Source organism: Manis javanica, chromosome 3 (assembly GCF_040802235.1).
Source record: "Manis javanica isolate MJ-LG chromosome 3, MJ_LKY, whole genome shotgun sequence".
NCBI lineage: Eukaryota > Metazoa > Chordata > Mammalia > Pholidota > Manidae > Manis > Manis javanica.
The window spans coordinates 141117202-141134568 of record NC_133158.1 but is presented as its reverse complement, the minus strand read 5'-3'; the positions used below and the strand labels follow the sequence as shown (position 1 = coordinate 141134568).

Below are 17367 nucleotides of genomic sequence, written 5' to 3'. Positions count from 1 at the left end.
AATAGAGTGTCCAAATATTAACCCAAACATATATGGTCAATTAATATATGATAAAGAAGCCATTTATATACAATGGGGAAATGACGGCCTCTTCAATAGCTGGTGTTGGCAAAACTGGACAGCTACATGTAAGAGAATGAAACTGTCTAACACCACACATAAAAGTAAATTCAAAATGGATCAAAGACCTGTATATAAGTTATGAAACCATAAAACTCTTAGAAAAAAAATAGGCAAAAATCTCTTGGACGTAAACATGAGTGACTTATTCATGAACGTATCTTCCCGGGCAAGGAAAACAAAAGTAAAAATAAACAAGTGGGATTACATCAAGCTGAAAACCTTCTGTACAGCAAAGGTCACCACCGTTAGAACAAAAAGGCATCCTACAGTATGGGAGAATATATTCATAAATGATAGATCTGATAAAGAGTTGAGAGCCAAAATATATAAAAAGCTCATACACCTCAATAAACAAAAAGGAAATAATCCAATCAAAAAATGGTCAGAGGAACTGAACAGACAGTTCTCCAGAGAAGAAATTCAGATGGCCAGCAGACACATGAAAAGATGCTCCACATCACTAGTCATCAGAGAAATGCAAATTAAAACCACAGTGAGGTATCACCTCACTCCAGTAAGTATCACCACCATCCAAAAGACAAACAACAAATATTGGTGAGGATATGGAGAAAGGGGAACTCTCCTACACTGCTGGTGGGAATGTAAGTTAGTTCAACCATTGTGGAAAGCAGTATGGAGGTTCCTCAAAAATCTCAAAATAGAGATACCATTTGACCCAGGAATTCCACTCTTAGGAATTTACCTTAAGAATTCAGCTGCCCAGTTTGAAAAGACATGCATTCCTATGTTTATCGCAGCAGTATTCACAATAGCCAAGAAATGGAAGCAGCCTAATTGTCCATCAGTAGATGAATGGATAAAGAAGATGTGGTTCATATACACAATGGAATATTATTCAGCCATAAGAAGAAAACAAATCCTACCATTTGCAAGAACATGTATGGAGCTAGAGGGTATTATGCTAAGTGAAATAAGCCAAGCAGAGAAAGACAAATACCAAATGATTTTATTTGCACTGTTCTTTGACTTTACTCTTTGAAATTATAGAAATTGTTTGATATATAGAAAATTATAAAGAGATAGATACAACTTTTAAAAACCCAAGACTTTTCAACTGTTTAAATATAAGACAAAAAAACACTATTTACAGTATTGAAATTCCATTTTACAATTCTGCTTATCTTCCACATATATACAGCATATTGAAGACACTTGGTCGAAAGTCTTTTTTGATGCTTTTTCTCCCTGCAACATCCCACACTGAATTTTATCCATAAGTGATATTCACCATATATTTTTGAATTGAATGTAAGAATATCCAGGTAAAATCAGATAGTAATTAAAAATATATCTTTTAGGAACTGAAAAATAAGGCATATGTATCTTTGCTTTTCAAGTTTTTTGTGTAATTTACTGTAACAGTTGATCCTTGGACACCATAGATTTGAACTGCACAGGTCTACTTATACATAGATTATTTTTTGATAAAGATATTGGAAAAATTTTTGGAGATTTTTGGCTGTTTAAGAAAACTTTTCTCTAGCTTACTTTATTGTAAGAGTATAGCATATAGTACACATAACATGCATAATATGTGTTAATCAACTTAATGTTATCAGTAAGGCTTCTTGTCAGTACACTATTCATAGTTGAGCTTTTGGGGAGTCAAAAGTTATATGAGCATTTTTGATTGTGTTGGGGACAGTAGGTCACTGCTACTAACCCCCATGTTCAAAAGTCAACTGTACATCAAATTTCAAATGCTGATAGGTCAGCAGAAAACTTAGGAAAAGCACCTTAATGACAATGAGATGAAAGTATTTAAGCAATTGATGGAAATAATTCCACCTTTTTCATTTAAAGTTTTAAGCCACACATATTCTAATATGTGATTCTAAAGCAGGGAGGTAAGAATGTTAAGAGTTATAAATGCAATTATTAGTAAAGGATAGGCATGGAATTGCTGGTCCTTTTTATGTTGGTTTGGTCATTATTTGAGATATGAAACCCTTTCCATTTGAAAGTCCATGTTATTCTCTGCCCCCTCCACCTTTTCCTTCCTCATCTTTCTCCCCTCTTTTTTTTCTCCTCAGGTTATTCTTTATTGTCAAGGCAGAGCCACTAGAAAGAGAAAAGTAGTTGCTCATAGTTATTAACATATCCTTTCCATCCACAATTAATTAGTGGAGGTATTTTTCTTTTTGTTTTTGTTTTAACTCAGAATTTATAATGCCAGCAGCAAGTTTAATTAAAAATAATTGATTCAGTTTAAGGAAATAGAGAATAATTACATGTTATCACTCATTACAAGAATAATTCCAAACTGTTCTTGTGCTAAGTAAGTTTCCTCAGAAATGCTGTATCTTATATTAGGATCCTGGCTTTATTTCTTTAAAAAAAATTTTCAGTATCTTCATAAAATTAATACATTTGCATAGATTATTATATCAAATAATTTGGCAATTTTACACTAACAGCAACAACAATAATAATAAAAGTGCAGCCTACTATCTGGCTGTCATTGCCACTGCTGAGATACTGGCTTTTTTTAAGCCAGACATTTTTCCTATTTATGGCTGCATAGTGTGGTGTATGGTATGCTTTCATAGCAGTATCTATTGATATGACTGTATGGAATTTGAGGATTTTTACTACTCTAGCCTCATTTTCCCTCCCTCTGCTCTTGGCTTCCTAATAGTGATATAACATTATTTGGTTTAACTTGTGGACTTTGTATTTTACTCTGAATACAAAATGATAAACCAAATTTGTATCATTTTTGTATTATTTTTATTTGTATTTTATAGACTTAATGATCACCTCCTTAATTTATACATTTTATTACTAATTTTCATGCTTAGTAGGTGTACCAAATCCCCAGTGACAAATTTTCAATCTTAAGACACATAATTCTATTTTATTTTTTCTGGTAACCTCCCATGCATCTAGCTTTTTACCATTCTTCTCAGTTCTGTATTGATTGCTGCCTAGACAATTCAAATGTTATAACATCTACCTGCCACTTCTTCAGTGTATACCATTTCTTTTTGTTCCCATGTTATTTTGCTAACATGCATCTTCTGTTAGTGGAAAAAGAAAAAGAAAAAAGGCACATGGTTCTGCCTTCATAGCTTGGTGATCAAGCTGTGTAAGTAGAAAATAAAATATATATAGTCAGAAATATGAAGGCTTGATCTACTGTTTTCTTAAGTTCGATTGCTACTGCTAAGAAGTCTGATACTATAGCATCTCATTCAAGTGCCTATGTGTCTTTTCTCCACCTCTGAAAAATCTTAGCATCTACCTGGAATACATGGGCTTTTTCAGTCTTTTTTATTTATTCTGAAAAAATTTTGGTTCTTCAAATAAAAAATCAATGATCCTTATCCTCTCTCTTGCCTTTTCCTATTATCAAAAACTTTTCATGACAAAATCACTGATTCAAAAGAATATATGTACTTCTATACTTATTACAGCATTATTACAATAGCCAAGATATGGAAGCAACCAGTGTCCATCAGTAGATGAATGCATAAAACTATAATACATGTATACAATGAAATATTCAGTAATGAATAAGAAAGAAATATTGCTATTTGCAACAACATTGTTGCACCTAGAAGTTATTGTTCTAAGTGAAATAAGCCTGGGCAGAGAAGGACAAATACCATTTATTTGATAACACAGATGGAGAAGGACAAATACCGTGTGATTTCACTTATATGTGGAATATAAATAAAACAAAACAAATGAACAAAACAGAAATAGACTCGGACACTGAGAAGTAACTGATGGATACCATGGGGGAGGGTCTGGGATGGTTTTGGCAAAATAGGTGAAGGGGATAAAGAGGCACAAAATCAACCATATGTGAATTAGTTCTGGGGATGAAAGTAGAGCACAGTGAATATTGTCAGTAGTTCTGTAACATCATTCTGTATTCACAGTAACTACATGAGTTAGGGTGAGCATTTAATGATGTACATCACTGTCACATCACTATGTTGTATAGTTGAAAGCAATGTAATAGTGTTTATCAACTATCCTTCAAAAAAAAAAAAAACGAATAGAGTGAGAGAGCCAAAGTGAAAACTGTGGTGGGTCAAATTTTCTTCTGTAATGAAATTACATAAATGGTAAAAATAAATAAATAAATAAATTCATGAGTATTGGGCTCACTGATCATTTAATTTTCTATGTCTTTTACAAAATTTTATATTATTTATCACCTCTTCTCCCCTCTGTATGTTTTCCTTTATTTCCTCTTCTAGTCCACCTGTTGAATTTTTTCAATGTCTTTATCATACTTATACTCCAGATTCTCTTGTTTTTACATTATTTCCATTTCATTGTGACCTGATCTATTTTCTTTTTTCTTGGACACAAACATTCCTTCTTGTTTATTTTTATTGTAGGTTCTATGAAAAAGGAATGTGGCTCTTTCATGTGTATTATTTAAATGTAAGTCTCCTTAATTTTAGTAGATTCATGTTGTTCACCTTCTTGTTAGTCAAAGATCAACTTTGAAATAGCAGGTCTTTCGTGTTGCCTTGTTACCAGAAATATACCTCCTGTGATGTTCTTTGTAAAGTTGTCTGCTATTATGCAACTATTCCAGGAATTATGTGAGCATGGGCAACCTAAAGCTTAATTATTTTTACATACATAATCCTAATTCCAATTATGAAAGGATGGGTGGCCCTTATTTTATTTTTTAAGTCTCTCATTCCCTTTCTCACTCTCTTTTTCTCCTTTCTCTAACTGAAAAAAATAACTTCATAGTTATTTTGATTTTTGTCTTTCTCCTGGATAGAATAGGATTTCAATGTGTAAAAACATGTATTTGGTACAAAAACATCAATAAGAATGACCTTGCCTCTTGTAGGCTGTATATCTTGTTTTGTGAAGCACTTATTAAATTATTTTTATTTTTTATTCATTAATATAGTTTATGACATATTATTTTATAACTAATGTCTGATGTGTGAATCAAATATATTACTTAAACTTTGAATTAGTAGAAGGAGTGTGATTTTTTGGCATAAAACAATATAAATTGAATATGAACATCATAAATTTGTAAAGAAAAATAAATTTTCATTATAGTGTGTCATTTATTTCATCCACAAAGCTGGGTTCTTTTGTTTTATTTCTTTATTTCATTTGTTTTTAGATAATATTTAAAGATAAAATTCCATAAGAATTAGAATTAGAAAAGGAATGGTAATAGATGTTTTAATTTTTTAATTTCTTCATCATTGAATTTTTTTAAATTACAAGATTTGCTTACATTTTGTGTTGTTTTTGCTTTTAAAAAATCTACAAACCATGGCTTGCATCATTCCTGTATCTTCACATCTTGTTTCTTTATTGTTAGTTTCTTTAAAATTTTTTGAGTCAATAGAAAAGAACTTCAAGATCACCAAAAGCCTAGTTGTATCTATATATCTTTTCATAAGAAAGCAGACAGAATTCTGGCTCTTTGAATTTTTTGCCTTTAATGGTCTACTTTATAATCAATGCCTAATTTGGGTTAAAAGTCTCTGGGCATTGTCTTTATGCCCTACATGAGTCATTATCTAAAAATGATCTGCTTAGACCAGATTTCCAGAGAAGATGGTCCTAACATTCTGAATGGATCCTGGACTGGTGAAATGGAAAAATGAGGGAGAGATGCCAACCTGAGTGGAGATTTGATTCTGGGATTAAATTAACTGTGATAGAGAAGATCTTTAGATTGACATCCCTCTGGTATTTAAGGAAGTTATTTTATTGAAAAGGAATTTAAAGAAAAAGTTGAACATTTGCTATGTAAGTGGAAATTATCAATAACTGTATAAGATTTAAAAGGATGGATGGTTACTCTGTGGTAAATAAATAAACTTGGGTTTGAAATTTGGTTTCAACAATACCAGAAATGTGAAAATCACAATTTACTCTAAGCACCTACTTCCCTTTTTATCAGTTAAAAGGGACTCTTGATAGGTATCATGCGTGGTTGTTTTAAATATTAAAGAGACAATAAGTGCAAAAGGATATGGTATGTCTGGCTTAGTAAATTGTAGCTGCTAATGTTTTCTGATCAATGAAAAAAATTATCATGCACAAATGAAACCACATGATGAGATTTTATATTCCGAAAGAGGAGAATGGCAATGTCAGACAACATTTAAAAGATAACACTGAAGGACATGTATTTTTGGTTCTTTTCCTTGACTTACTAGAACTAAGGAGAAGAGTTTCTGGGCCTGTGGACCTACTTAGATACAATCTGGAAATAAATTCCTCTCAGAAAGTATACTGCCTGCCAACAGAAAGAAGTTAGAGAGGAATCATTTGATTTACTTCCTTCAGTGTTGGATTTAAATTGAGACTACTCTTTTTTTTAATTTAGTTTTAAAAATTAATAGTTTACTTAAAAATATGAACATTTAATTCCTCATTCTTTTAGGATCATTATTTATTTTGTTCTAGCAATTTTGAATGATTGCTCTTAAGGATCTATGATTAATAATATTTCCTACTTTCAAGGTTGGGTAAATAAATAATACCTTCAAGTATTTAAAACTGCATTTATCATTTTAGTTGTATTGATTTAGTTTTTAAGTACTTCAGTGATCAAACTGACAGAACTTCTAAGTACCTAACAATTCTATCAAATAATTTAAGTTCATAAATATGGGAATTGACATTCCAATCCTGTATGTAAGCTGAGCAGGCTTAAATGTACTTGTCCTTTTTTAAGTTTGAATTTTAAACTGGAATTGCCAGACTTGAAATAATAGTCCATATTTTCTGAATCTTTACAAATAAATATTCAAATTGGTGTGTTTCTTCACAAATATATTAACACCATGTGATTTGATTCTCTTAAATGTTTCCCTATGGTGGGGTGGAATTCCAGCTTCTTTCTCTGGTCCTGCTGGTATCTTGCTATAGAAAGTAGAGTACTGATGTCTGCCGTTTCCTAATGTGAGTATTCAGGTCACTCATCTCCAAGTTCACTGACAGCTGAGTGGGGAAACCTCACTGGGTCCCTCTTGCATCAGCATAGAGTGCAAGGAAAAGCTGATTGTCATCTAGCTCACATAGCATGATGATGCCAGACAGTAGTGGAGGCTCAGCTCCCTACTGAGCATCATTGACACCAAAGGAAAAGTAGAAATCAAGCATCACTTAGCCTCATGTTCATCTGGCTTGTTATATTTTATTGATTCTGGATAAGGGTAGAGGCTTAGTATGACTCTGAGACCTGCTGACACAGTAGAGAAGGGGAAATGAGAATGCCAAGTACTCTGCTTCCCACTGCCTGATTCACGCTTTTTCCTGCCAATGTTTTGTAGAGGTTGGGCTCTCCACTCTGCTGATACGGAGGTAGGGAGACAGTGGAGTGCTGGCTAACACCAACTGACACACTTTTTTGAATCTTGTTGCTGCTGATCCCTGATGACACTATGCAGGCTTGGGAATCAGAACACTGCCTTGTTCAATCAAGGTGGGGTGGAACATCAGCTTCCCATTGGGTCCTTCCAACACCATGCAACAGAAAATCAAAAATCCATGTTGGGTCCTGAGAGTGAGATGGAAGATCATGGCAAGTGAGGTGGACACATTAGATGGAGAAAGGGAAATACTTCCTCCACTCATATTTGGCTGGAGTAGGATAAGTATTGCTATAATGATTTTATGTTCTGTTAGGCTGCTTTCTGATCCTGTGACTTGTTGCTCTCTGCAACAATGGTGGAAAGGAGATGAACAGGACCAGCCTGTTGCTCCCTGTTGACGACTTGATCCTCCCCCTCCTTCTGAGGCAGGGGGAACACAAACCACACCAAGCCAGGAGATGTGTCAGCCTTGGAGGTGCAGCAAAACTCAGCTTTATTGCATCAGAGGCCCAGTTATATAGGGGAAGATAAGGAATTAGAAAAAACCAATGGGAATTGATTATCTCATCTGTCACTAGGGTCTTATGCAGGTTTTGGGTTAGGTGGGGAGGTGGAGTTAGGGCCAAGAGTGCATGCAGGAAGCTAGTTAGGCCATGAACGCAGAAGAAATGAGGGAGGATAGAAACCTCCCGTCTGCGGCCATCACAGGCCTAAAAGAGGCAAAAGGTCCCAACAATTCCCCCTTTTTGTTTTATAAATACTGTGGGATGTCCCAGCGGGCAAGGCCCCTGTCTTAGGTTGTCCCCCTCTGGGGATTTTACCCATCACTGGGTACCTTGCAGCTCCTCGGTTGTTCCAAGCTTACTCATCCGCCGGGGCCTGTCTTAGGTTGTCTTCACTTTGGAGATCTTACCCATCTTTGGCACACGGGGAGATAGTCAGGGGGAATCAATGGGCATGGCCTCATCATAAGGCTCACAGCGACTGCAGGGGTCACTGGCTTCTGTGGCAAGCCTCTGTTATTGTACTTGCACATTCATCAACTGAATTGATTCAATTCTTTTTTGGAAAAACTGGACAATTTTGTTAATGATGCAGGGCCCAAAAGTGAACAGTAGGAGCAAAAGAAGGATAGGACCAAGGAGGGTCAGAATATAGGGCAACCACCCATGTAACCCTGTCCAAAGAAAATTGGCTTGTAATTCATGTCTGCGTCTCTCGAGGTCTTCTTGAAGTTGTTTGACTTTATTTTGGACTATGCCGGAGCGGTTTGCATAGAAGCAGCATTCTTCTTGTAAAAAGAGACATAAGCCTCCTTTTTCAGCAGTGAGGAGGTCAAGCCCCTTACGGTTCTGTAGGACTACTGCCGCGAGGGAATCTAACTGTGCTTGGAGGTCAAGAATTGTGCTGGCCACAGCTCGTAGGTCAACAATCATCTGTTAAGAAAGGGCTTTATAATATTGTAGGGAGGTCCCTAATCCTGCTGCCTCTGTGGCAGCTCTGGTGGCCACCCCAAGGCCTAAAAGCAGGGGGATAACCTGAATAGCCCTTTTTGATCTACCTCCGATGTGGTCTAAAGCAGGAATAGGAGGCTGTGATTATTAGGGACCACTCCAATGACAGGGAAAATTATAGCTGGAGCACAAAGTCCCACCCAGCCTGTCGGGAGAAAGCCAAACGTGTCTCCCCGACAAATGAAGACTGTTCCATTAGGGAGACAGAGAAGAGTATTGTTCACAGTAATATTTTGTTGGCAAAAGGAATAGCAGATTCTACCTACATCTATCCCACTAGTATTATCAGAATGGGGGTCAGCTTTGAAGCATGGGCCTTTAGGGGAGACAGGGTCTAGATAGACCCCAGAGCTTGAGGGCAATAGTGGGCACTGGGGCTCGGTCTGTGACAGGTTAACAAGAAGAGCATTGACTCGTAATGGTCCTGGCTTCAGACACAGCCAGAAATCTTTAGCTATATCAGGATTGGTTGTGTTGAGTAAGGTAAAAGCAGCCTATATGATTGATTGTGTCTCAGGATCAAGAAGCAATTCTCCCCTGATCTCCTGGAGGCTAAGAGGGTGGTAAATCAGGGGATTTTGGTCTTCAATCAGCCTGTCTATCAGTTTTTTAATTTGGTGCTGTTGAACCTGATTTTGGACTCCACCCCCATCAGAGATGCCTATAGGGGCAACTTGATTCCAGAAGGCATGAGCTCCCCTATTCTCTCGACAGTCAGCATGTTCAGTCTTGCCTTCTGTCACAATTGCATACTAGTATGTTTTGTTCTGTTTAGTGCAGGGGCTAACTTCCTTATAGCATCGAGCCTGAATGGAGGCATGAAAAGTGGTGCAAGGACACTCAAGAGGGGAGTTTCCCTTGGGTGGGTGGATATATTTTTGGGCCCGGCCAACACTTGTGAGTGAGAACTCTTCCAGGGCATCCTTTATGAGTGTGGCTACCCATTGCCCATTAGGGCAGATTTTGATAGAAGTGTAACAGGTTTTGGGAGGAGGAGTTTGGGTGAAAGAGTAGGCCGTGCAGGGGTCTCTGATGGTCTTTCATAGTATGGCTCTTGCTTGACCGGGATCTCCAAATCCTGTCTTAGCTAATGGGAGATTCATCGCTATTAGCAGGAAGACCAGCATCATTGGGTTCACTGTGGACTCTGAAAGAGAGAGAAAAGAGAGAGATCCTCAGGAGGCAAGGGGCCTTCTGGGTCATCACTGACATTAGTGAACTCCCCCTCCATAGGAGGGTAATACTTGAGATCTCTTGCGGGGACCCAGATTGGCCTTTTTTCATTGGTTGGAAAGACACAGCCGAATCCCCTTCCAGCTGTAATGAGGGGGTCTGGGCCTCTCCATTCTCCAGTAAGGGGGTCCTTCCATCTGACTCTAACCATCTGATAAGGAACAGTTGTTGTTCAGTGCTTTTGGAAGGGCAAGAAGTGTTCGCTTTTGGCAAAATTCAAAATATTTAGAGTAAATAATGCCATCTTTAGTTGATCATGGGGGGGGAGTGTTCCCCTTTTTGTTTTATTAATTGACATTTGAGGATATGATTGTGTTTTTCTACAATTGCTTGTCCTTTAGGGTTATAAGGAATTCCAGTGGCATGAGATATTTGCCATTTACTCAAGAATTCAGTAAAAGACCTACTGATAAAGCAGGGACGATTATAGGTTTTGATTTGGTCTGGCAAGCCAAGGACAGCAAAGCACTGGAGAAAATGGCTTATGGCATGTTTGGATTTTTCTCCCATATGGGCTGTGGCTCAACAAGCATGGGAGAAGGTATCAACTGTTAGAAATATGTATTTAAGCTTCCCGAAAGGGGCAAAATGTGTGACATCAGTCTGCCAGAGGTTATTGGGCCTCAGGCCTCTAGGGTTCACTCCGTTCTTTTGAAGCAGAGGAACTTGTAGAAAGGGCTGGCATGACTTACATGTCCTAATGATCTTTTTTAAGTCTTTGATGGGGACTTGAGGGAACTGATGGTGTAGTCCCCTCCAATTAGCATGTGTAAGTTGATGAAAAGAGATGGCTTCCTGTACTGTGTAGGCTGAAGCTAGTCGGTCTGCAAGAGCATTGCCCCTTGACAAAAAGCTTGGCAAGTCCTAATGTCCTCTCAAATGTTGTACAAAAAGGCGAACGAGTCTCTGTTTTAACAAATGGCAGCCTTGAACCATTAAATGAGTGATGGGATTATTGTCAAGTCTGATGTGTGCACCCACAAGATTGGGCAGTAGATTGACAATGTAAAGGCTATCAGAAAACAGATTAAGAGGGCCTTGGATCTCAGACAGAGCTAAAACAACAGCATAAAGCTCTTTAAACTGGGAAGAGCCCTGCACCTCATAAAAGGGGGTTACAGCCAGAGGGCATTCACTTGTGCCCCGGGGGAACATTACTACAGAGGCTCCCTGCTTACCCCCATTGGTAAAAACAGAGGGGAAAGAGGGGTCTGCCTCAGAGAGGAACATTTTAGGCAGCTGCCATGCTAAGTGGCTAAAAGAACTCATCCACTTATAGGGACCATAGTGACAGTCCACTATCCCCCAGAAAGCCTTCCATGGCTATTGCCATTCTGGAATTATTTCTCTGTAGTCATGAGAAATCATTGACCCGAAAAGGGATGATCAAAGAGTGGGGTTCACACCCAAAAAGACGGACAGAAAGATCTCATCCCTTGACAGTGCAGTCGGCCATTTGATCCACTATAGAGTACACTCGGGGTGCCCCTCCCACAAATAGATGTATCCAATGTATGGGATCTCCCTTCTGAGCCAAAAGGGCAGTGAGGAGGGTCTCTCCTGCCATAATATAGAGGATCAGTGGCAAGTTTGGATCATATCTTTTTAAAGCAGTGTTATCAATGGCATGTTGGTCATAGGCACTGACCAACACACTAGAACAGATGGACTTAACAGACATCTACAGAACTCTACACCCAAGCAGCAGGATACCCATTCTTCTCAAGTGCACATGGAACATTTTCCAGAATAGACCACATACTAGGCCACAAAAAGAGCCTCAGTAAATTAAAAAAGATTGAAATTTTACCAACCAACTTCTCAGATCACGAAGGTATAAAATGATAAATAAATTGTGTAAAGAAAACAAAAAGGTTCACACACATATGGAGGCTTAACAACATTCTCCTAAATAATCAATGGATCAATTACCAAATTAAAACAGAGTTCAAGCAATATATGGAGACAAATGAAAACAATGGCACAAATCCCCAACTTCTGTGGGATGCAGTTAAGGCAGTTCTAAGAGGAAAGTGTATAGTAATCAAGGCCTATTTAGAGAAGGAAGAACAATTCCAAGTGAATAGTCTTAAGTCACAATTACTGAAACTGGAAAAAGAAGAACACATGAGGCCAAGGTCAGCAGAAGGAGGGACATAATAAAGATCTGAGAAGAAATAAATAAAATTGAGAAGTATAAACAATAGAAAAAAATCAAAGAAACAAAGAGCTGGTTCTTTGACAAAATAAACAAAATAGATAACCCCCTAGCCAGAACTTATCAAGAGAAAAAGAGAATCTACACACATAAACAATCAGAAATGAGAAAGGAAAAATAATGACGGACCCCCATGAAATGCAAAGAATTATTAGAGAATACTATGAAAATCCATATGCTAAAAAACTGGAAAACCTAGAAGAAATGGATAAATTTATTAGGAAAATAGAACCTTCCAAGATTGACCAAGGAAGAAGTAGAAAATCTGATCAGACCAATTACCAGCAATGGAATTGAATCAGTAATCAAAAAACTACCCAAGAACAAAACCCTGAACCAGATGGATTCAGCACTGAATTTCATGAGACATTTAGAGAAGACATAATATCCATTCTTCTTAAAGTTTTCCAAAGAATAGAAGAGTAGGGAATACTTCCAAACTCATTCTATGAAGCCACCTTCACTTTAATAACAAAAATAGGCAAAGACCCCACAAAAAAAATAGAAAATTACAGACCAATATCCTTGATGAACGTAAATGAAAAATACTAAACAAAATTTTAGCAAACCAAATTCAAAAATACATCAAGAGGAGCATATACCATGATCAAGTGGGATTCATCTCAGGGATGCAAGGATAGTACAACATTTGAAAATGCATTAACATCATCCACCACACCAACAAAAAGGAGGACAAAAAACACATGATCATTTCCATAGATGCTGAAAAAATATTCAACAAATTTCAACATCCATTCATGATAAAACCTCTCAACAAAATGGGTATAGAGGGCAAATACCTCAACATAATAAAGGCCATATATGATAAACCCACAGCCAACATTATACTTAACAGCAAGAAGCTGAATGCCTTTCCTTTAAGATTGGGAACAAGGCAAGGATGCTCACTCTCCCCACTTTTATTCATCATAATTCTGGAGGTCCTAGCCATGGCAATCAGACAAAACAAAGAAAGAAAAAGCATCCAGATTGGTAAGAAAGAAGTCAACCTGTCACTGTTTGCAGATGTACAGATATTGTACGTAAAAATCCCTAAAGAATCCACTCCAAAACTGCTAGAACTAATATCTGAATTCAGCAGAGTTGCAGGATGCAAAATTAATACACAGAAATCTGTTGCATTCCTATACACTAAAGATGAACTAGCAGAAAGAGAAATCAGGAAAACAATTCCATTCACAACTGCATCAGAAAGAATAAAATACCTAGGAATAAGCCTAACCAAGGAAGTGAAAGACCTATTCCCTGAAAACTTGCAAGATGCTCCTAAGAGAAATTAACGAGGATACTAATAAATGGAAATTCATCCCATGCTCTTGGGTAGGAAGAATTAATATTGTTAAAATGGCCATCCTGCCTCAAGCAATCTACAGCTTCAATACAATCCCTATCAAAATATCAACAGCATTCTTCAATGAACTGGAAAAAATAGTTCCATAATTCATAAGGAACCACAAAAAAAACCAAATAGCCAAAGCAATCCTGAGAAGGAAGAATAAAGCACAGGGAATCTTGCTTCCCAACTTCAAGCTCTACTACAAAGCCACAGTAATCAAGACAATTTGATACTGCCACAAGAACAGACCCATAAACCAGTGGAACAGAATAGAGAGTCCATATATTAACCCAAGCATATATGGCCAATTAATATATGGTGAAGGAGCCATGGATATTCAATGGGGTAATGACAGCCTCTTCAACAGCTGGTGTTGGCAATACTGGAGAGCTACATGTAAGAGAATGAAACTGGATTATTGTCTAACCACATACAGAAAAGTAAACTCAGAATGGATCAAAGACCTGAATGTAAGTCATGAAATCATAAAACTCTTAGAGAAAACATAGGCAAAAATCTCTTGGACATAAACATGAGCAACTTCTTCATGATATCTCCCCAGGCAAGGGAAACAAAAGCAATAATGAACAAGTGGGACTATATCCAGCTGAAAAGATTTTGTACAGCAAAGGACACCATCAATACAACAAAAAAGCATTCTACCATATGGGAGAATATATTCATTAATTACAGATCCGATAAAGGGTTGACATCCAAAATATATAAAGAGGTCACACAAACAAAAAAGCAAATAATCCAATTAAAAAATGGGCAGAGGATTTCAACAGACACTTCTCCAAAGAAGAAATTCAGATGGCCAACAGGCACATGAAAAGATGCTTCACATCGCTAATCATCAGAGAAATGCAAATTAAAACCACAATGAGATATCACCTCACACCAGTAAGGAGGGCCACCATCCAAACACAAACAAAAATAAATTTTGGCGAGGATGTGGAAAAAGGGGAACCCTCCTGCACTGCTGGTGGGAATGTAAATTAGTTCAACCATTATAAAAAGCAGTATGGCGATTCCTCAAAAAAGAAAATAGACATACCATTTGACCCAGAAATTCCACTCCTAGGAATTGACCCTAAGAATGCAGGAGCCCAGTTTGGAAAAGACATATGCACCCCTATGTTTATCACAGTGCTATTCATAATAGCCAAGAAATGGAAGCTACCTAAGTATCCATCAGTAGATGAATGGATAAAGAATAGGTGGTACATATACACAATGGAAATTTTATTCAGCCGTAAGAAGAAAACAAATCCTACTATTTGCAACAACATGGATGGAGCTAGAGGGTATTATACTCATGAAATAAGCTATGTAGAGAAACTCAAGTGTCAGATGATTTCACTCATCTGTGGATTATAAGAACAAAGAGAAAACTTAAGGAGCAAAACAGCAGCAGACTCACAGAACCCAAAAATGGACTAACAGTTACCAAAGGGACAGGGACTGTGGAGGAAGGGTGGGAAGGAGGGATAAGGGGGAAAGAGGGGCATTACTATTAGCACACATAATGTGGCGGGGGGGGGGCATGTGTAGAGCAGTATAACACAAAGAAGACAAGTAGTGATTCTATAGCATCTTACTATGCTGCTGGACAGTGACTGAAATGAGGTAGGTGGTGGGGTCTTATTAATGGGGGGAGTCTAGTAACCATAATGTTGCTCATGTAATTGTACATTAATGATACCAAAATAACAAAAAAATGAAATAGATTATTACTATCTCAAAAATTATTTTAATATAGGTAAAATTTAATATGTAATATAGGTAAAAAGTAAAAGCGTTTTTTTTCACTTACTGAAATGGGTATTTCATTTATTGCAATTCACATGTCTAACTAGACCTTAATATTGAAAATGTGAATAATATAATTTTAGCAAGATTACATAAGCATAAAATAACAACAAATTTCAGTCCAGGTTTTGGCACTGAGGTTTTAAGATTTAATTTCTCATTGTTTATATTTTCACATTTTTTTTCAGTAGGTATCTTTTCCTCTCTCTAGACTGCATCTGGGGTGAATTTGTTAGAATTGTACAATTGATCAATTTTATTTTCAACGTGTTAGGTTAGAATTTGTGCAATTTATAATTTTTTAAATTTAAGTAACTTTAAAATTTTTAGTATTTATGACCAAATTTCTTCATGATTTTTCCTTATTAATATTTGTTTTGTTTCATGATATTTGATGTATTTAAACATCCTAAACATAGGTATTATAAAGTTTTCAGAAGATTATTCAAGCAAATCATTGTTATCAAGTGGTATTTAAAAAAATTTCATTGCCTGGTCATATAAATTCTTTATATTTTTTATGACTTTAAAGTCCCATTTTGCACGAGAAGCTTCCCCTCTCTCCCTCCTCCCCTCCCCTCCCCTCCCTTCCCATTTTCTCCCCTCCCTCCTTTCCCCTTGCTTCTCTACCCACCTCACCTCCCATTTCTCTTCTCCCACCCCCATCCCCTCTCCTCTCTTCTTTTTGTGATGACAACCGTAAGTTGTTTTGTGCTGATCTGGTGAAGCTTGGGATGTTGTAGTTCCAGTCACAGAATCTGTTGACTGGTGGACTCAGCTCCTGAATATAAGGTTGGGCCTAGCCCTCCACCTCTGTATTCTGTATTTTCTAGAGACTGTAGAGATTTTATAATTTTCCAGGAAATTTTCAGAGCTTTAGTTTTCAACAACAAAGAGGAGTTGTCAGGGGAGAGTATAATGGGATGTCCCAGCTCCGAATGGCTTATAGAGCTGAGGCCAACTCTCAGATTGAAACATCAGTTTGTCACATGTAGAGTACCACAGAATTTCACCCCTGCTACCAGTTCCAATTCTGGAGACTTACATGTACATGGCTTTAGTTTCTGGTTAAAATACACACACACACACACACACACACACACACATATGCATACAAACACACATATATAAATTAGGTAAATAAGTGTATTTATCTTTATTTGACCTGTTATATATTCATGGTTCTCATAAATTTTATCCATTACATGTGGTAAAGAAGAATAATTTATCAAAGCATAAATTCACTAAACCATCTTAATCTGGAAACATACTTCTTTTTTAATAAGAACCCAGTATGTATATAAAATTACATACATTAAAATTTAAGTATAGATGTTTTAAGATCTCTTAACATTTTATTTGCCATCATATTCTATCTATTCTTAGACATACTTTATGAAGCAAGAAATTCATTGTTTACTTTGGTTGTATAAAAAGTAATTATGTAAATCATCACAGATCTGATAGTTACTCTTAACACATTTGAAGACTCACTTTAACGTTGTATCAAATTATCTACTAAGTCAAAGGATTACATAATATTATTACTATAAATAATATTTTTAGACAATGCTGTGTAAAATCTAAATTTGATAGTCTTGCTATAAAATTTTATTCAATTGAAATATATAAAATGTAACATGAAATTAATTTCATCACAGGATATTTTCCATTAACAGTTAAATTCTGTATAGTATTTCTTCAGCAATAAATATCAAGGAAAAAACCAACATTAGTTTAAATGTAACTATGGTTTTGAAAGTC

At 36.6% G+C, this 17367-nt stretch overlaps 1 long non-coding RNA gene across 1 annotated transcript in view; it reads left to right on the top strand.

Moving 5' to 3' along the window:
* The window catches only part of LOC140848205 (uncharacterized), a 98271-nt gene that overhangs the window by 38057 nt on the left and 42847 nt on the right, over nucleotides 1-17367 (top strand). The window lies entirely within an intron of this gene.